Here is a 22,817-nt window from a genome sequence, read left to right as displayed (position 1 = left end):
ACTGTTTTCATGTCCCATTCTAAATAAATGGGCTGTTTAGTCATGGTATATGCTAACTACTGTTGTATTACCAAAGGACAGAGGCAGCCTCCCAGTACACACTGTACACAAGAAACTGAAATCTTTCCTCTTCTGTTTGATAAACAGAGACAAGACTTGGAATCAAAAGCAAGAGAGGACCTTAGATTCTGCTTGTGGAAATAAATACTATGCCATCTGCTCAGTATACCTTAGAGAAAACAGACCTATTTCCCCTTCTCGCTCACATAATTAGTGAGCTGTGAAATTAGTTCTTTAATGGACAGGAAACCTGGAGATTATTGCACTTGTCACAATGCAATACAATGCAATACAAAATGAGCTTATATAGTGCCTTTCATGCAAATGCATCCCAAGGCTCTTTACAATAAAATTAAACATAAAAATGCAAAAGAGCTCTACCATTATAGCCCATAAGACACTGTTAAAGGGGAAAATATACGTTTACATTTAAATGGCTCTCCCAGGAGAGATTTCAAAATTCAAACAGAAATAAATCCCAATTTTAACATAGCTAGTATAATAGGTTTTAATGATCTCAGACGCCAAGCAGTTTATACAGACACTCCAAATTAACCAGAAATTATTTTTGCTGCCAAATTGTTCATTATCTTTAAGGCAAGCTAATATCTGACAAGGAGACACCAAAGTCCCAAAAGTCTGAATGACATGCTGAGTAAGCATCATACAAAGCTTAATATTCTAGTACTTCACAGAAGTTGGAGTCTATATAATAATTTAAAAAATAAACTATAAAATAAGTTCATACATAAGTCTGGTTCAGAAATGAAAATAGTATTTTTTTTTTTGCTTTTTGTTGTTGTTTTTTTATCAGCTTTACATCTAAACACATAGTCCTTGCACCAATGGACGAAAATTGAAATTGCTATGAGACTTAAGCAAAATCATTCCCATTAAGAAGCAACCAGAACTTCAAAAACATTAACTGATTAATTAGATATAAATTTGGGCATGGAACCAATAAGACTCATCAGCAAGAATCAAACGGACATTATGCTAGACGCAGAGCAACATGGCTTTTTGTCAAATTCTATAAGCCACTGAGCTGGAAATCCGTAGGATGAAAAGACAGTCAACTCCAGTGGAAACATTAAAAAAGCCATTGCAGTTTTGGAAGTAATTTGAATCCTGTTAATATTCTTCATACTCGACTGATGAACATTGCTTCACTGGAAATAAATCTAAATCAGAATGCACTTCTTTTAAATGCACACAACATAAACTAATCACTGGCTAGAAGCTGAGTGTCCAATTTGATCTTTAGATGCTGCAAGATAAATCCATTATTTACATAGACTGAGAATCCACAGACCACCTTGTATAGGAACATTAAAGTTAAATGCAGGCTTAATTGTTTGTACTGAATAGATAGAACCACATGCTCAAAAATATATTGGTTTAGTGATTCAATATCACACTCATCTCTCTGGGTGCAATCACTGATTTTACTGAACAGGAAATAAACAGTGCAGAACTCAGGAAAAGATATAAAATATGTGCTCGAATTTGCAAGTTGGGCTGTCCTCTTGCTTGGTCACTTTATCTTTCATCTGAGAGACAGAAGGAACTGATAGCAATTGTACTACTTCCCCACCATCATTTGTTAAGCTTGCTAAGCATTTTTGTCTCACTGCCATTTGTCCACGCTGCTTTCTTTGCTTTAAATCATGTTATTGGAATGATGCTTTGTGATACAGGAAGTGCTGCAGGTTTCAGCAAGAAACTCGTCAGAGACTTGGGAAAAAAAGTGTCCCCCAAATTTTAGGATTCTTTATCTTATCTAAACAGAGATTGGCAGCCTGAACAGTTCTTGAATTTCAGAACCTGCTACAACATTTCCATTCACTGAAGAACAAATAACGAGATCAGTACTCTTCAGTTAACTTGTACAACCCTTTTAAATATTATGGTGTATCTCACAAAGATATATCTTGGTACAGTTTTTGAGCCATATTTTGTTTTGTTGGTTTTTGTTTGTTTCACAGTTGTTATTAATCATGACTTGTTTGAATACAAATAAACATCAAAAATTCTGCTTGTGACACTGTCAGTTGCATGTCTACTACCACAAAAGAAAAAACTACAACTACAGAAGCTATAAAAGTTTTTCATCAAATTGAAATAGAATAAGATCTACTTTAAGATGTCAAATGACAGCTGTCTGTGACTACAAGTCTTTCTTTCAGTTGAGTCAATGAAGTAACAAAAAAGCTTTTAGCACTCAAATAACAGTTTAATCAGAGAAGTTCTCAGTCACAGTAGACTTCAAACAGAAAGTACCAATATCTGTGTTTACTTTTTATTCTGAACTCAGTTGGATACTACACATTTCTTCTCAATGCTGCTCTGGCATTCCTTTACCTCCTGTCTTACTGTGGATGTTGTGTTTGTCTCCACTAATTACGTGTTTTTCTGTAACAGCACTAATCATTTGTGAGTCCTACTTGCTAAATACTGTCGGACACATTTCAGGCAGGTATTCTAATCTCACTGTGGAAAGGCTCTGATGGAGACAGACTCAGTGTAAAGCACCCAGGGAAAAAGTCCTCTCTACTATTAGATAAAGGGTCTACTATTTCTCTCCAGGCCTCTTCAGTGTTATCTTTTTCTTCTTCATCCACAATCCTACCCAAAGATGCTACAGGCACATGATAAGCTCTAGTAGATTTATGCCGTGATTTCTGGCACACATTTGCTTCACCTGCTCTTACTGTAGGGAGGGTTTGGGTTTTCAGGGCTTGGAGCTAGGGCAAGAAGTTGGTAGGGTAGTATTTTTCACCAGTTTCTAACCTATATGGGAGGAGCTGATGCAGAAGAAACCTAGTATTGGCTGGGTCTCAGCCAAGAAATCTTCCCCATTTGAATTGGTTTTCTGCTATTATTTTTTTTTGCCCTTCTCATGACATCTCAAAGGTAACCTTAAGCATGGCTGGTAGCTTAGAGAAGAACCAGCTGAAAATCCTGAAACCAAATGGGATGTTTATGCACTATAGCAGCATCTTGAGAGCTAGGTCTGTATCTTAAGACATTCCAGAAGTAAGGAGAAGTGCTCACACTCCGACATATAGATAAATGCAAGGTTTTCAAAATCATCACGGTTATGATCTTCATAACCAACTTCAGAATTACACTAAGCAGGAGTTCATTGATGCCACTTGACATGTGACTCAATAAATTTGCTAGTTACTTTTGAAATATCTGTGCACAATTAACTATTAAGGGTTAAAAGAGATGCAGATTCCACATTTAATGACATATAATTCTGACGTGTTTTTGTATGACATTTCTATTTACTTCCATGAAAGTAAATGAGGACCTCCTATACCAATAAAACACTCCTCTCCTGTTCATATCTCAGTGCTACAGAATTGTCTCTGAATAGCAAAACATATCTGCTTTATTTTTTAGAAAACATGACTTTATCATGCACTCAAGTTTAATGTTAATTTAGGATGAAGGATTGCTAGACTAATTGTTTCTTCATGAATTGTAACAGAGAAGTACAATTCTCAAAGAGAAAAATTATACTTCAGCCTTTACTATAACAAGTTGTAGTCCCTTATAATCTATATTAAAAGAAAAAAAAAATGGAGCTGTTCCATAGGCATAATCTGGAAGAACTTTCAAAGATAGGTGATTAAAACCAGCTGGAATGTAAGGAAAAAAATAAATCAGATTTTCAATTAAATGAAACTAATGTGATTGTTTTTCCCCCAATTAAATTTATTATTAAAAAAAGCCTATGAAGAAACATGATCTTCTACTTAAAAGGGGTTCTGTGCAGTACTTGGAAACACCAGGACAGTCACATACTACTACTTGAGATAGCTCTGTCTTCCTGTCTCTAGTCAGTCAAATTTTGTCCTTGTGAAATAAGTCCAGCTACCTTTACAAGACTAAACTGCTCAGTCAGACACTAATGTACTCTGAAAAGTGTTGTGCATTAATTAAAAGAATTTTAGCTTCATTTTGAAGTGTGACTTCATTTGCTCCATCAAAAATGAAATGAAACTGAATAAAAATGCTCACAAATGTATATCTGCATTTGTTTCCTTGGTAACCATGACAAAGTATCCAGATAAATGCATAAAACTGAAAGTACACTGGCCACTGATTTATTTTTTTTTTTAAAGATCATTGAAAATGTCCTTGAAAATGTTTGAAAACATTAAAAGCAATTTACGTGAAGTCTTTAATGTATTCTGAAACTTACTTGATCATATCATACCCTGCCGTACTGACCGAAAACAGGGTACAGATTTTCCGTTAGCTGCACATATAACCACCTCAGACCACAGCATCCTCTGAAGTAAACCTTGTTCAGACTGACTACAGTCACTGGTTTAGCAAAGTGTTAACATGCATGCTTTTCATACTGCAACAAGATTCTCTCACTGAGAGTACTTATCCTTGCAGAACATAAACCTAATGTTGTATTTCCATTTGGCAAGGGGAGCGTAAGTACACAAGACAGGGCATTTTCCATGAAGACTGAATTTTCCATTGTCCTGTATAAACGGTATTTTCTTACACAACACCAGTGCTTTGGATATAACACTGGATGCAAAGTCAGATTTTGTTTTTCAACTCCCAATGTGTATCAAGATTTTTTCTAGTCACCATCACAACAGGATGACAGGAGAATTTGGAGGGTAGCAGCAACTCTGCTTCTTCGCTATAACAGCCTCAGCACACAGTGGATAATGGACAGAACAGCCTCGTCAAATCTCCTTCCCCTCCAAGACACCCTTTTTGTGAAGAAATAACATTATTTTGGACATCTTACACAGAAGGATTCACAATAGCATACTTAATCACTTCAATGCCCTCAAAAACATCCTACAATCAACCTCCTTAACCTGCTATGAATTAATTCTCCTTTGGTAATTACATATTTTTCTCTCACCTGTCCTTACTGTCCAATAATTTAACAAACAATGCAAAATTATTAATTATAAAACCTTGAATAAATGTCATAGTGCCTAAACAAAACATCTCATTTTTTTTCTTCTGTCAGTTGAATCCCCCACCACCTGCCTTTTTTTCCCCTGAATTAGTCTTATTTTCTAGATTATTTCCATTATGAACACAGTGAACAGAAATAGGCCCGTGTGAAGTAATTTTTTTTAATCATTATTTTCCTTTGAAGACTGAGTTTCTCACAGAAGTTGACTGTACCTCATTTCTTTTAAAGAAGCCAGGAATAACCAAAAAGACATGAGAAAAATCTGACAATACACAAAAGTCAGGACAATGTGACCACCTGCAGTGCAGAATTGCCCTCATTATTAACACTGTTACTTTCCTTAAAAGCTGTCCCATCTGACAAAGTGACAGAATTGCCATTAAAAATTACTGAATATGAACTACAGAAACTACAACAGTGGATACATAAAGGTCCAGGACAAGAGACAAAGATTGAAGAAAGTTTTTTTTTTTTTTAAATTTTTCAGATCCTGCATTAAGCAAAAATGGTTGGCTAAGAAGATAAAGCATCTAACCATTCATGCCCTCTACAATGTAATTTTAATCACTGTAATCTGCAGTATTTTCCCAATTCCAAAATGCAAATCCTGAATATAGTGTCCTTCTCCCTACCCATATATTAAATGAACATTTGAAGATGAAAGTAAATATAGATTTGAATTTACTCTTTATGATTATTTTATGCACTATGAAATGAAACTAAACTTTTTAATAGTTCTGCATTTCAGTACAATCGTACAGGATACTTGAAAGAAAGATAGAAAGGTGAATCATGCCATACTAATTTTATAAATGTAAAGTGATTGTCATCACATCTGTTGTCACTCAAAAGTAATCAAAGGATCCCACTTTTATTTTTATTCTATACAGTTTTGAATATACAGCTTGATGTGACACAGGTGTCAACAAAGAGGTTTATATTTTATATTGTAAACTAGATTCAGGAAAAAAGGTCCTTCAGGACACCCAGAAAGAATCAGATGAGATTGGCTGTAAAAGCCAAATTCCACCATGCCACTGTCTATGAAAATTTTTTCTACTGAATGTGATCCAAGACATAAGGTATATACAAATCCCAGGTAGCTGTGTGTTAAAAAAAGCCTATAGCCAGCCAATACAGCAAAACAGCTGGGCAAAAAGACAAACACCTTTCCTAATTAAACTAATGTCAGTAGATCTGGTATAGTTTAACTTTCCAATACAGCTGGAAATGTTTAAGAAAAGCATAAAAGCAAACACACTTTATCTTAACCTGTCTCAGGTTAAGAGTGATTTCGAGGCAATTAGTTAACAAAAAAACATTTACCAATCCAAAATATGACAAATCTAGACTGAGACAACTTGTTTCAAGCTCACCACAACATTCTCTCAGGTATCCCATATCTCTATGGGATATGCACCCCCCAGAAACTCCCATTAACAGTTTGAATGCAGTCTGGCCATCCATAATGGAAGAAGCATCCTTTCAGTGGCTCACAGTAACAATGATATTTGCGGAGCATTAAGTATGATAGTTGTGTGCAGAGCTTGAGTCCAAGAACCTTCACTTGAATTTGCTCTTCAAGTTGTCTCTTATACAAGACTACAAGAATAACAATACTGAAAGAAATTCACTTTTTAAAAAAAAATATATATTTTTTTCCTTTTTTGACAGTTGAGTGATATTAAAATATAGGTAGGACATAAGCAGGTTATACAAGTCAGCATACTGTTTCACGGAGATGTAACAACTGCCTGGAAGAATACAGAAGAATTAGATATCTTCTAACTGACAAATGAAAAAAAAAGAAGACAGAAAGAACATTGTTTCTGCAGCCTATAAAAATAAAGACTGAGAACAACTGTTGAGGGGAAGAGAAAACAGGGAAGAAAAGTAAAGAGCACAGAAGAACCAGCATGGATGCAAAAATGACAAAACAATAACAATTAACAGGAGTCATTTTATCTTACAGATAGACAGAGGTTTAAGTTGTACTAGACTTATCTTTTAACAATCGCTAAATGAACCACTGCACATGACCATCTACAGAAGATACTTCAGTTAGATGAGGCCTGACAAATGTAGTAGCATGCACACAGATTTCAGAGACCCAACATATTTCTTCTGCTCAAAGAAAGCTCTCCTACTCAAAGCAATTATAACAAGTGAATGAAATTAAGAAGAAACGGCTTGCAAAACTAGTTCCTCCCCTCCTTGGTTAATGAAGTCTATTGCCCCTGAAATCATTTCACTTAATTCTCACTTGCTAACACATCCCACAAAACCATTTTGCTGAGTGAGATTTAATAAATCTCCCAGTCTGGGATTAAATTTTACTGTTTTATGAACTGTTAAATTGCATTGTATGCTTATTAAAGCTGGTGTTTTCTTACTTCTTGACACATTCCCAACTCAACGCTGGGGTACAATTAAACAAACAGCAGAGATTTTCCTTTCACCCCCAAACATGCATTCCAATTGGCAACAAACTATGAGCATTAGCAAGCTATAAACAATGTGCATTTAAATTTTCTAAATATCGAAAGAACCTGTTAGAAACATTTATTTTTTAATATGGGGTAATATTTCAGATGAATAATCATCAGATGATGGCACAGCTGTTTAGATTTTTTAAACACTTTGTTTCCTCATGAATTTTAAGCAGGGTGTTTATTTACAGAAATGCGTACACGATTTTTAGCAGAGAATGTATTATGACTGACAATACAGATGAAAATTATTTCCCCCCTGCTCCCATCATCAAAATGCTTATTTTAACATCAGAACAAAGCAAGTGATTTTCTTCTTATACTACTTAAAAATGCTTAAAACAAGTTAAAAATCTATAAAAAATAGATCAGGACAAATACATATATTTTTTTTTTGGAAGAAATGTAGTCTTGTCTTACACAAAGAAAGAAATGAAAAAAAATCAAGATTTTTCTTTTTTTTGCCCCCATATTTCATAGTTTGATCCCTAATTCTTAGAGAAATTAGGAAATTGAACATGAAACATCTACAAACTTTGAGAAAACGTCAAGAAAACAAAAGAATAGTCCAACAAATATTGATGCTGTTGCTACCTATCTAGCCATTCCATTTATTACATAGTAAAGAACGTGCATTATTATTGACAGTATAAAAGCACATTTCCCAGTATAAATGTTTGAAGTGTTAGAACTTTTTTCATCTCACAAAATAATCACAAATCATTGTGTAATTTCACACAGAATCATCTAGGTTGGAAGAGACCTCCAAGATCACCTAGTTCAACCTCTGACCTAACACTAACAAGGCCTCCACTAAACCATATCACTAAGGACTACATCTAAACGTCTTTTAAAGACCTCCAGGGATGGCGACTCAACCACTTTCCTGGGCAGCCCATTCCAATGCCTAACAACCCTTTCAGTAAAGAAGTTCTTCCTAATATCCAACCTAAACCTCCCCTGGCGCAATTTGAGCCCATTTCCCCTCGTCCTGTCACCAGGCATGTGGGAGAATAGACCAACCCACACCTCTCTACAGCCTCCTTTAAGGTACCTGTAGAGTGCGATAAGGTCTCCCCTGAGCCTCATCTTCTCCAGCCTGAACAATCCCAGCTCCCCCAGCCGCTCCTCATAAGACTTGTTCTCCAGACCCCTCACCAGCTTCGTTGCCCTTCTCTGGACTCTCTCAAGCACCTCCATGTCCTTCTTGTAACGAGGGGCCCAAAACTCAACACAGTACTCGAGGTGCAGCCTCACCAGAGCCAAGAAAAGTGGGACAATCACTTCCCTAGTCCCGCTGGCCACTGTTTCTGATACAAGCCAGGCTGCTGTTGGCCTTCTTGGCCACCTGAGCACACTGCTGGCTCATATTCAGCCAACTATCAACCAATACTCCAATATTTGACATACAGGTGAAGGCATAAGGTCACATTCACAGTAAGCCCCATGATCCTGCAAAAATCATAAGAGACCTAGAACCACAAAGCAAACACACAAACTAACATCACCTTTCTATCCATAAGCATGCTTTAAAAATTACTCACCTGAAGAGGAGCTGCATGTAGTAAAGGCACCTACTACTATATAGCTTGTTTACTCTGAAAGATCCTACTAGTTGTTACCTCAAAAAGACACGCTTACTTCTTTCAACGCAGAAACACATCAGCCCATACACTTCAACCCACCTAAAGAACCCTACAACTAGCTAAATAAAACACAAAGCACTTACCCCCCAAAGACCAGCTCAGGCAGAAAGAACTCTCTGATAGGACACCTGCAGCTTATATACCATTAGGCCCACCTGGCACCCAATCAATCACCTGAGAAAGGGGCGGGGCAAAGCAAAAAAGTAGAAATCAAGCAGGATAAGCAGCAGCTGTGTTGTTCTTGATTATCTGGCTTAGCTCAACAGTGTGCAAAGCACAGCACAGAGAACTGGAGTGTTTCTAGAAACAACAATTCCTGTGCTTTGGTTCAGCTTTGAATATTGAAAGGACGATATGACCAAGTATGAAACTGAAACTATTTCATTACGCATTCTTTTCTAAACATCTCCCTAAGCTTAGGCCAATAATTGTGGGCATTTTTAATATTTTAATATAAATTGCTTTGTTTGCGTTGTTGCCAGAAACATAATGAAGTAGGGTTACATCATTAAAAAAAAAAAAAAAAAAAAAAAACTGTTACCCTTACTAATATTATCATAACATAGAAAACATAATACTAAACTGGGACCCAAAAGTAAGAAGCAATGCTTCTGCACTCTTCTTCCTATTTGATAGACTACTTATGGAGCTAAGAACTTCAAAGTAACTGACAATCAGTTGTGTAGGTAACCACTTTTTACAGATTGATTTTAACTTATAGGAGGTGAAATTTTCAGACAACTTGAGATGTAACTACAGGAGATGTAACTCCTGTAGTAACTTTACTTTTTGTAGTGGCTTTAACATAGGTTTTTCTGAAATAAGAACGTCAGCAGTGTTTCTCTGGTCTGCTTGGCCTTAGATGCAGGATCTGAATTTCATTTTAACAAATAAAATGCTAAAGATTTAGAATACCCCTGAAGCACATCAGAAAATTCTGAATTAAGTTTTCTAACACGGACACTTTTTCGTTAGCTATCTCTTATGGAGCAAAAGCTTAAATCTCAAGTATGAGGGAAAACTTCAGTTAGGGGAATAAGTAGAAAGGGCCTGAAATTTACAGGGTAGAATATTTAGAATTTCATCTTTTGCATTTTTTCAAAGTTTAAATTTGACTGGATGGCAGTCTGGTTTCAAAGCTAGTCTCTCTTTACAGGGTTTGCTATTCTGATGCATGGTTAAGCTGTGACTGATTTCCTCAGCTTCCTGATCGAATTCTCATTCTCACATATTTTTAAATGAACTGCTTATTGGACAGGTTATCTGTCAAGTATTCAGGGTGGTTTACTTCTTTCCAATCACAGAAAGAGGAAAATGTACCCAATATAAATCATTCACTTTATATGGACATCTACATTATGTATTTTCTTAACACATCAGATCATTCATCCTGAGTTCCACCCTGAATTCCCACTTTTTTATAGTAAATATTATTTGATATTAACTTTGATTTTTACTTATTTATTTATTTATTTTGGTAATATGGTGTGGGCAACTTATGTAACAAGAACATTTTCAAATTCCTGTATGTATCAGAAGGATATTTTTGCAGGTTAGGAATGTAAGTAACTTGTGTCCATTTCAGCATGTTTTTTCTTTTAAGTTACTTTTTGGAGGCCTAGTGGTGTCCCCCAGAGGTCAATACTGGGTCCACTGTTGTTCAGCTTATTCATTAATGGCCTGGACAATGGAACAGAGTGCACCCTCAGCAAGTTTGCTGACGACACAAAGCTCAGAGGAGTTCCTGATACCCCAGAGGGCTGTGCTGCCATACAGAGGGACCTCAGCAAGCTGGAGGGTTAGGCCGAGAGTAACCTCATGAGTGACAGAACGAGAGGTAATGGGCACAAACTGAAGCACAGGAGGTTCTGGCTCAATATGAGAGGGCACTTCTTTACTGTGAGGGTGACAGAGCACTGTAACAGGTTGCCCAGAGAGGTTTTGAATAACTCCTTCTCTAGAGATATTCAAAACCCGCCTGGATGCCATCCTGTGCAATGTGCTCTAGGTGATCCTGCTCGGCAGGGGAGTTGGACTAGATATCTTCAGAGGTCTCTTCCAACCTCATACATTCTGTGATACTATTTTTGTAAAATGTTTGTACTTAAAATTCAAAATTTCACTTCCTCTATGTCCTTTGATTTTAGGAGGTATTCTGATTCTCAATTTAATTTTTCACACTAACAGAGAATATCTTCAGATAGTTCCTCTATATATAAGTTGTACATTTATAGAACTGTTATCTGGAATAAATACCATTAACTTTATTAAGAAAAAAAAAATCACAAAAAGTAATTCTATAATTAAATTTTTTAGAAATCTTTTCTCTCATTTTCGGTTTTCTGACTAACAAAGAAATTTACAAGATAAGGATTTCATAAGACCCTATAAATGCCCCATCATGGCAGAAACTCTGCTAATCCAAGAAGCAAATGAGTTTCAGTGTACTGATTGCAATAGTAAAAGCTATCTGCATAAGCATTTGCAGAACTGTGTTTATAATATGCAATTAGGAACAATGTGTTATGATGTTAGGTTTCTATACATTTGGTAAAAAACATACATTAAATATCCAGGATTTAATTTAAATTTAATCTGAAGTACTTTCTCAAACTTTCTTCTAACTTTTAGAAATTATGGTATCGGCTATAATATCTTTTGCCATAAAAAAAATACATGCTTTTTAATGTGCCTTAAGTACACATAGCAGAAAACTAATTACCAGAAGCAATGGGTCATTATTTGGTCTCATAGTCTATTTCCTTTCATCTGTTCCCCTGCTCAAAAATCAATGATTTTGATCACTATAACTTCATTAATCACATCTATAATAAAGAGCTGCCTGCTACTATTGTACTAGTTTAACTCACCACACAAAAAGTCCTTCTACATGAGCAGTTCATAAGCAATTATAGAAAGATCTTACTCAGCATATACACTGAACACGTTTGTACTCATGCACAGCAAGAAAGTACAACTGATCTCAACTGAAGAGAGGCATAAATTTAGAATAACCAAGAGATTAAATAAATATCCCATTAAAAATGGAGAAAAAAAGCATTCTAAAGAATGAGTCTCTGTATACTCTACTTTTATATCTCATAAAAGTTTCACGGTGTGAGAAGTTCAGAGCTTTCACACCTTTTAATTTTTCAATAAAATTTCAAAAATAAATGTACATTGATGACTTTGAAATGCAGAAACAAAACAGTTCTGAGCCTTCATAATGAATTGCCTTTTCCTGCTCTCACCAAGCTCCATTTTTTTCTCCACTTAGAACTAATGACACATTTTAATATCCTCAGCAAAAAAAAAAAAAAAAAAAAGAAAAACAATTGCATATGCAGCCTTGCAAAGTTCATGTTTGCAGGAAAAAAAAAAAAGGAAAAAATATTGTCAAGCAGTGTAAAACATAACTATTCTATAAAAGTGTATGTGTTGATTGCAAACAGAATCTTTCTTTATGTCAGTCTTTTGCAATTCTTTTATTAATTTATATCCTATGTCTCCGTTTTAAGTAAGTAAATAGTTTTGGATTAACAACTCCTTGAAATCAGTAAAACACAAAGAAAAAAGTATAAAAAAAATGCTGGCCCGTGATTTAGAAAATTGATCCATTGTTTAGATGTAGAAAATAGGTATTTCATTTTAACTTTAGTTTAGCTTTGGAGGCACACTCAATTTTATGGTATTCATTGTCTCTTGTCATTTTTATTGCATAATTTTAGCCAATTTCTATGTAATATGTAAAAAAGTAGAGATATGAGGGCCACGAGGATAATCAAAGGGCTGGAGCACCTACCCTGTGAAGACAAGCTGAGGGAGTTGGGGTTGTTCAGCCTGGAGAAGAGAAGGCTCCGAGGAGATCTAAAGGGGACCTACAGGAAAGCTGGGGAGGGACTCTGTCAGGGAGTGCAGTGATAGGACAAGGACTAATAGTTTTAAACTAAAAAATGGGAGATTTGCATTAGATACTAGGAAGAAATTCTTTATTATGTGGGTGGTGAGGTGTGGGCTCAGGTTGCCCACAGAAGCTATGGATGCGCCATCCCTGGGAGTGTTGAAGACCAGGTTGGATGGGACTTTGAGCAACCTGATCTAGTGGAAGGTGTTATTAATGTCCCTTCCAGTCCAATCCATTTTATGATTATGGAAAAGCAAAGTGACGCTGCTAATATTGTATTTTCTTTTCTTTGCAACTGTGCCCCCACCAACTACAACACCTTACTATGTAATTGTGTTTTTTTCCTTTGTTTCAGTGAAGTTCACCATTAATCAGAATTTGCTTTCTGAATAATCTTTTCATCATGCTATAATGCTAGTTCTAATAATCAGGTCTTTATACATTGTTAACTCTGGTTTCACCGTAAGAGCAGACACAGGATTAGACACATCCAGACATATTTGTATTATATGCATTTTGTTTTGATTAAAAATTTCTATACAAAGTTACTGAGATTGAAAAGCTGTGTTTTGATTTGCAACACTACCCTTGCAGGCTATCTTCTCAAAATGTTCTCATAAAAACAGTCATCTTAAGCTATTATTCTATTTGCCCACAAAAACTCACCTACTTTAAGAACAGCTTTAAATTGGGGTGTTTCAGAGGAAGGTGAATAATTATTAATAGCAACCTCCATGACTAATACTGAGAAGCACTTTGACACTGAAAACTTAATCGAACTCTTGAGTACTTTGAAATCCTTAAATAGCGAAGCACACAAGTTCAAAGTATAAAGAAAACAAGGGTAGACAGAAATAGAAAACAAAATTTGGATAAAGAAAAAAGGTTATGAGTGTATTTTTATACATATGAAATTTTTAATACTTAGAAGTTACTTGCGGTAATATACATGCGAAGAAACACAGGCTTACAAATAATAACAGCTCAGAAACAAGTTTGCTGTAAGGTTAGACATAGCTGCTGCTTTGGTCAACATAAGTACCAAACAATCTCCAAACTGATAAAAAATTTTGGCTCTATCTATGAATCTTATTATGTCCAATAGAATTTGTACCAATATATACATGCTCTAAATTCACCCAATTATCCTTTCTGGAAATTTTGGAACTCTCTTTCTCTAAATATAGTTCATTCTCAAAAGAATATTTATATCAAAAAGCCAACTGATGGTATATAATTATCACAATTACTAAACCAAAAATAGGAACTGAAAACTGAATATACTTCCAGCTTTTTTCAATACCCTATCAGGGCTCCATCCATCAGGGTAACAGTTAAATGTCTGCACTACATCTAAATCTAAATTTAAAAAATTGGACACTAATGTGTCCAAGCTGAGGCAGAAGTTATAGCAATTTTTTTCGTATTTCTGATTAAACTAATGAGGATTTATTTTTTCTGAAGTGTACATATACCTCTTTTAACTGTGCTTAAGCATGATTTTAAAACATAATTTTCATACCATTCACCCTATTTTTAGTAATGTCGATTCCTAATATTTCAGAAGGCTCTCCAGATCTGCAATTTCAGACTGCATAGGGAAAAAATGGGGGAGGAGTGGAAAAAAAGAGAGGACATACGCAAGTAGGTTCTGTTTCAATACAACTAACACAAGGGTTTATCGTTTTCTCTTTCATACACACATACGACTGTGCCAAGCATGTGGCCTTTGACAGGTAAACTAGAAGAAAAAATAAGTAGGTACAAATGTGATAAGCCTCATCAATTATTCCAGGATTTTAGACTTTCTGACACTTCTGTGCAGTTTCTGAGAGTTGCAAGAGAGAATAGCAAGAGGATCAATTCAAGTAATCTTTTTTGTTTGAAGAGCATAGAAGTGTAAGTATTCATATGCGTCTGTATTATGAGAAAAAAAAAATCACAGAATTTTATCCCTTCTTACATCTTCAAAGTATGAGCAGAAACTAGTGTTAACAGTGTATGAGTGTTGTAAAATCACAACAAGCCTGTAAGTTCCAAAGAGGTACAACTATTTTCAGATTCAACAGAGAGAAAGAAATGGAAGAGAATTATTTCTGCAGATAATTTGTTCAGAATTCATTTGCACTTTATCTTACAAAATCTGAGAACAAGTCTAGTAACTGAGTGTTCAATTCACAGAACTCTATCTCACTGCATACACTGACATGGGAACAGCTACTTTGACACAGAGACATTAGTAGGACAAAATTGCCAAAGCATAGGTTGGAATCACTGTTACTCCAACTTCCCAATTCTCACTGTTTCTCACAATTCTCACTGTTTTGCAAAGAACTGCTTACTGAGAAGATCTGCTGAAGATTGATATCTGGTTGATGTATAACTGTTTTCCTCTTCTGTTTCCATTAATAAATTGATACAGAATATAAAAGCCTGTTGCAGTAAGCATTTAGATAAATTAATGTGATTCAAAGGCAAATGCTTTCAACAGGCATGCCTTGATATTTTAGATCATTTACTTCTTCTTCTCCTCTCTATAGCATTTTCAAATTCTATATTTGGTTTAGTCTGTCACAGAAACAAAAGCAATACTTGTCCACACATTTTCCTTTCATTAAGAAGATTTGTTTTCACAATAATTTTGTAAGACTCCATTACTCTGAAAGGTTTACAACAGATTTTATTTTCTATCAGCAGCAAGCTTTTGAAGCAACTTTCCCAATTTTTCCTACATACCAGTGTTCTGATTCACATCAGGGAGCAGCATCACAGTGCATGAACTGGATTCTTTTAAGATAAAACTAACTGAAAGATGTGATCTGGAGCTGTACTTTACGTGCTCCATCTGCTAATTGGCTTTGTGGAAAGGAACAGGCCAGAGATAGTCTGAAGCAAAAAAGTGGAAAATAAAATAGTGTGGAAAAAAAAAAAAAAGAGTACTCAGGCTCTTGGCACCAACAGCTTTGCTTTATGGGGTTTTCCATACTGGGCCTCTTCACTTGCTATTGTAACAATATTGCAGATAAATTCCAATGATCACTTGAGAAAATATGGTGCCATCTTCAAGTTTATTCCATTTTATTATTATTCTAAAAATAGTGATCTTGTCTTCATGCAGTCTCTAATTCCAAGGTGCAATTCAAACAAAGAAAACAAAGAAAAAATGCACCTCTGACTCAAAATAAAATAAAAAAAAAAAGTTTCTGCTGTCAAAAGATGACAACAACTCCTCAAGTTTGACAAAATGAAAAAAAAAATTAAATGAAGCAATTTAAACTACAGAGAGATGAAGAAGAGGGGAGAAGAAGCATGTATAGGCCATTTATTTATGGTAGATGATAGCTTTTTATAGTGGTCAGTAGAAGGTTGGGTTGAAAGCCATTCATCAGACTGCACATATGCACACAAACTGGAGATGGGAATGGCTGCCTTTGGCTCTAACTTAAAAAACAGTTATCAATCTTCATCTAAGTCTTCAAGGAGCTGCTCTTGGTGAGTAATCGATCTTGCATTTGCCACAATAGCTCATTTAATTATTTTCATCCTAAATATCCTGTCAGCAGGCAGAATGTCTTCCTGATTTTAATTAATTTTGAGATCATTGATTCTTTGCCTTTTCCTTTCCTGTGGTTACACATGCAGACACAAATGCACAGACATATGCTTTTAGCCTGCAGGTTATGTAAGATGTATGACAAGTCCTTGGTGAAAACCCTGCATATAAAAGTATACCTAGATGGTTGCAGCTCTATTTTTAAATCTTTAGCCATCAACTGCTGCAAATGAGCCCCTGGCACCTAAGACATAGTTGGGCAAAACAGTAAACTGAAAACAGTGTTTGCTGAATAGTTTTCAATTAAAGAGTCCTTAAATCAATAGGCGGTAGGATAACACAGCCACAAGAGTGCTATAAATTGCCAGAGAAATTCAAAAACAAAACACAAAAGTCAGAGAACCATAAAATAGTAGTGGAAATCATAAACTTATATTGCATTTTTAAAATAAATACAAATCTTGGATTGATTGACAACAGTAACATCCAGAAAAAAAAATGCATTAGGCCCTAGAGTGCAGTCATACTTCCTCTAGGGTAAATACCAGAAAGAGACAAGACACAATGCAAATCTTTCAATAAAGTCTTCAAAATTTTAATGAGAGAAGCTCTTAAAAGAAGAGTAAGGTAACTGGTTTACTCTAGATACCTTAGTAAAATGATCAATCTTATACATGAGAAACCTTGTTTCCCCATTTAGAAAGAAAATTGTTAACCCCGTTCATCTTTGCATTGTAAATTGGTGAGTTGACTGCTCTCAGGGTCCCCAGCAAGAGCCTAGAAATCAGGAAATTAAACTCAAACAGACAAAAGTTCTGTTCTTCTGTTTGAAAAATAAATAAATAAATAAATAAATGTATTTTTATCTAGAAAGAGATGACGATGAGGTAAATAAAATAAATGACTTTGAACAAAATAAAAAAAAGAAATGTTACTTGTTCTGTGTATAGAGACACCTGCATTAGAGATAATCATGTATAAAGAAAATGTCCCTTTAAGTAAAAAGGAATCTTCTATTAACAAATATTCAAGAAAAAATCTGAATAGCTGCAAAACTGTAAAATTAGTGCTTGAAAGATCATCTCTATTAATATCAATAATAAGTACAACATTGTCAACTGATTTTTGACACTTCTGCCTTTCAGGAAAAAAAAAATGTAGTAAATAAATCAAACTCACTAATGAAGACTGATTCAATTCTATGAATATTCCATGGAGCAGTTTGAAAATCTCTTCACTCACAGCCCCAATACCAGAGATGACATTTTTGTTGTAACCAATAATAAGGCAACTATATATGATCACTTTCGTTTAACATGGCATGGAATAATCATGAAGTTAGTTTTAAAAGAATAATGTAAATCTACCCAAGGCCAGTGCATCCGATGCAAGGCAAGAACACGTGCTTGATTTTAGTGCAAGGAAGGGTGTATGCTGGAATGTACAAGGGTGTATGTGTAGAATGTACAAGGAGGGGTGTTTGCTGGATCAACCTATGTCAGAACAGACACATTATCGATGAGGAGAAATTAGACCAACATTAAAAGGACACATAACATCTCTCATTATCATGTTTCTAGTTTCAAAGCAATTCATAAAAGAGTGGCTGCTTTAGAGCAGTCAGTTTTCTGTATTTTCCAACAGATTTCCTAGCTTAGAACTTGGACAGTACTTTCATGTGTTGTTCTTCATCAGAAAATGATGACTTTTCTCCTTTTTTTTCTCCACTACCCTGCCTTTAGAGTGAATCCAGTCATTGTTTTATCTAATAGTAATTTATATGCATTTAGTTTAAATTTTGGAAATCACAGAATCATAGAAACACAAGGTTGGAAAGGACCTACAAGATCGTCTAGTCCAACCATTCTCCTACCACCAATACTACCCACTAAGCTACTAAATCATATCTTGTAGCACCTTTTCCAGGCACCTCTTGAACACTGCGAGGGATGGTGACTCCACCACCACCCTGGGCCGGCCATTGCAGTGCCTGACAAATCTGAGAGAAAAGGTTTTTCCTGACATCTGATCTAAATCTCCCTAGGCGCAACTTCTGGGCATTTCCTCGAGTTCTATCATTAATTATCTGAGAGAAGAGCCCGACCCCCTCCTCATCACAACCTCCCTTCAGGAAGTTGTAGAGTACAATGAGGTCTCCCCTGAGCCTCTTCTTCTCCAGACTAAACAATCCCAGCTGCCTCAGCCGCTCCTCAAAAGACTTGTGCTCCAGACCCCTCACCAGTTTTGTTGCCCTTCTCTGGACACGCTCCAGGGCCTCAATGTCTTTCCTTTAGTGAAAGGCCCAAAACTGAACACAGTACTTGAAGTACAGCCTCACCAAAGCTGAGTACAGGGGTATGATCACCTCCCTGCTCCTGCTGGCTACACTATTTCTAATACAGGCCAGGATGCCATTGGCCTTCTTGGCCACCTGAGCACACTGCTGGCTCATGTTCAGCCAAGCATCGATCAACACACCCAGGTCCCTTTCCTCTTCACAGTCTTCTAGCCACTCTGCTCCAAGCCTATAGCGCTGCATGGGGTTATTGTGGCCAAAGTGGCACTTGGCCTTGTTGAACTTCATCCCATTCAGCTCAGCCCAGCAGACCAGCCTATCCAGATCCCTCTGAAGGGCCATCCTACCCTCAGGCAGATCAACACCACCTCCCAACTTGGTGTCATCTGCAAACTTACTGAGTGTACACTCAATCCCCTCATCTAGGTCCTCAATAAAGATATTAAACAAGATAGGCCCCAGTACCAACGCCCAGGGGATACCACTTGTAAGAAGATGCCAGCTGGACTTCACTCCATTAACCACTACCCACTGGGCACAGCCAGTTCTTTACCCAGAGAAGAGTATACCTGTCCAGGCCATGGGCAGACAGTTTCCTCAGGAGAATACCATGGGAGACTGTGTCAAAGGCTTTGCAGAAGTCTAAGTAGACTACATCAACAGCCCTTCCCTCATCTACCAGTCTGGTCACACGGTCATAGAAGGAGATGAGACTGGACAAGCACAATGTGCCTTTCATGAACACATGCTGGCTGGACCTGATCCCCTGGATGCCACTCAAGTGCCATGTGATCTCACCCACGATGATTTGCTCCATAACTTTCCCTGGAACCGAGGTCAGGCTGACAGGCCTATAGTTCCTTGGGTCTTCCTTACAGCCCTTCTTGTAGATGGGAGTCACATCAGCAAGACTCCAGTCCTCTGGGACCTCTCCAGATAACCAGGAACACTAATAGATGGTGGAAAGCGGCTTGGCAATTACCTCTGCCAGCTTCCTCAGCACCTTAGGGTGGAGCTTGTCTGGTCCCATGGACTTGTGACTTTCCAGATGGAGGAGCAGGTCTCTAACTGTCTCTTCCTGGATCACAGGGGTGATTCTATACCTGAATCACAGGGGACGCCCAGGTCAGGGCATAAAGTACCCTGAGGATTACTGATCGGACTATTAAAGACAGATGTAAAGAAGGTATTGAGAACCTCAGCCTTATCCTTTTCTTCAGTGATCACTTTTCCTGCTGCATCAAGTAAAGGATGGAAATTTCCCTTGGTTCTTCTCTTGCTATTAATATATTTGTAAAAGGATTTCTTGTTCTCTTTTACTGCAGTGGCCAATCTGAGTTCAAGCTGGCCTTTTGCCTTTCTGAACTTCCTCTCTGCATATCTTAGCCACTTCCTTGTAGTCGCCCCAAATAGCCTGTCCCTTCTTCTAGAGGACGTAGAGTCTCTTTTTCTGCCGCAGTCTCAACAAAAGTTCCTGGTTCATCCATGCCTGTCTTCTTCCCCTCCGGCACGCCTTATGGGACTCAGGAACAGCCTGCTCCTGTGCCTTTAAGATTTCCGTCTTGAGGAGCATCCAGGCTTCCTGGACCCCTTTGCCCTTCAGGAGTGACTCCCAAGGGACCCCCGCAACAAGTGTCCTGAATAGGTCAAAGTCCGCCCTCTGGAAGGTAGTAGTTTTGCTAGTTACCCTTCTGACATCACCAGGAATAGAAAACTCTACAATCTTATGGTCACTCTGTCCAAGACAGTCCACAGCTTTCATATCTTCCACCAGTCCTTCTCCATTAGTGAAGAGCAGGTCTAGTGGGGCACCTCCCTTGGTAGGCTCTTGAACTAGGTGTGTCAGGAAGCTATCTTCCACACACTCTAGAAACCTCCTGGACTGGTTCCTCTGTGCAGTATTGTACTTCCAGCATATATCAGGGAAGTTGAAGTCTCCCATGAGAACGAGTGCTGGCAATTGTGTAACTTTTGCAAGCTGCTCATAGAATGTCTCATCCATCTCTTCATCCTGATTAGGCGGTCTATAACAGACCCCCACCAAGATGTCACCCCTACAGGCCTTCCCCCTGATCCTTATCCATAGACACTCAACTTTATCATTCCCAACTGCAAGCTCTTCAACATCAAAACACTCTTTAATATAAAGAGCCCCACCACCGCCCTTCCTTCCTTGTCTATCCCTTCTGAAGAGCTTGTAGCCGTCCATCACAGTACTCCAATCGTGGGAGTGATCCCATATTTCAGTTATAGCAACTAGGTCTTAGTTAGCCTGTCGCACAATCGCTTCCAGCTCCTCTTGTTTGTTGCCCATGCTGCATGCATTGGTGTAGATGCACTTCAGATGAGACATCTGCCTCACCCCCAGCTTCAGCGTTGTTCCCTAGGCACTTCTCCTGTGAGCCCTGTTTTATCCCCTCCCCCCGTCATAACTAGTTTGAAGTTCTCTCCACAAGTCCTGCTAGCTCCTGCACTAGGAGTCATTTCCCCTTTTGAGACAGGTGAGTTCCATCCATTGACAACAGGCCGGGGGTCGAGTAAACTGCCCCATGGTCAAAGAACCCAAAGATCCTGTCTCAACACCAGCCTCTCAGCCAATTATTCATTACCTGTGTTTTCCTAGCCTGCTCCGTGTCCTTCACCTCCCCAGAAGGAGTAGAACAAAACACCACTTGCACTCCTGCTCCTTGAGCTATTTGCCCTAAACCCCTGAAATCTCTCTTCATAGTTCGCAGGCTTCTCTGAGCGATTTTATCACTGCCCACCTGAACTATGAGTAATGGGTAGTAATCAGTGGGGTGAACGAGCTCTGGTTTTCTAGTTATGTCCCTGACCCAGGCCTTAGGTAGGCAGCTGTTGTGGTTTAGCCCGGCTGGCAGCCAAACACCACACAGCCGTTCGCTCACCCTCCCCCCTCCCTCTCTGGGATGGGGGAGAGAAATGGGAAAGTGAGGTCTGTGAGTTGAGATAAAGACAGTCTATTAAGACAGGGAAAATAATAACAATAATAATAATAATAATAGTATTAATAGTAATAATGTGTACAAAATAAGTGATGCACAATGCAATTGCTCACCACCCGTTGACCGATGCCCAGCCTATCCCCGAGCAGCCGGACCCCCCCTCCACCCCGGCTAGCCACCCCTATATATTGTTCAGCATGATGTCAGATGGTATGGAATACCCCTTTGGCCAGTTTGGGTCAGCTGTCCTGGGTCTGTCCCCTCCCAGCTCCTGCTGCATCCCTAGCCTGCTCGCTAGCAGGACAGAGCGAGAAGCTGAAAAGTCCTTGGCTTGGTGTAATCACTGCTCTACAACAATTAAAACATCAGCATGTTATCAGCGCTCTTCTCATTCTAATCCAAAACATAGCACCCTGCCAGCTACTAGGAGGAAAATTAACTCTGTCCTAACTGAAACCAGGACAGCAGCACACTTCCCTACGGCTTGGGTCTGGTCTGCAAATGGGGCCCTCCATTCCTCTGAGATGGGAGTCACCTGCCACAATCACCATTCTTTCTTTCCTAGCAGAGGCAGTCTTAATGTGTGGAGTTGAGTGCCTTATCCTTGGTAACCTCTTTGAGGAACCTTCCCACACCTCCCCACTTACCTCCCCTTCAATGTCCAGTGCTACAAATCTATTGCTTAGGGAGACCTGGGGACACGAGGGTTGCAGACAGAGGGTTCGCCCACGATGCCAAGCAGGGACCCTCTCCACCCCTCAGGTCCCCCTTCTGTGCCCGACAGGGACAGTGGAGGGGGTCCACCACCAGTTGTGGGGTATCTCACTGGCACCTTTCCCTCTGGCACACCAGGGAGCTACTCCACCAGTCGATCTCCCGCTCACAGTCTCTGACGGCCCTCACTCTCTCAAACTCCTCTTTCAGCTCTGCCACCATGCTG

The 22,817-nt window shown here is 38.1% G+C and overlaps 1 protein-coding gene across 19 annotated transcripts in view; it reads right to left on the bottom strand.

The window, feature by feature from the left end:
- GRIK2 (glutamate ionotropic receptor kainate type subunit 2) overlaps positions 1-22,817 on the bottom strand; it is a 414,885-nt gene that overhangs the window by 197,864 nt on the left and 194,204 nt on the right. The gene's annotated exons all lie outside the window — the stretch shown is intronic.

This window comes from Cygnus atratus, chromosome 3 (assembly GCF_013377495.2).
Source record: "Cygnus atratus isolate AKBS03 ecotype Queensland, Australia chromosome 3, CAtr_DNAZoo_HiC_assembly, whole genome shotgun sequence".
NCBI classification, from domain to species: domain Eukaryota; kingdom Metazoa; phylum Chordata; class Aves; order Anseriformes; family Anatidae; genus Cygnus; species Cygnus atratus.
Note: the sequence above shows the minus strand (reverse complement) of the source record. Positions and strands in the feature narration are given on the sequence as shown.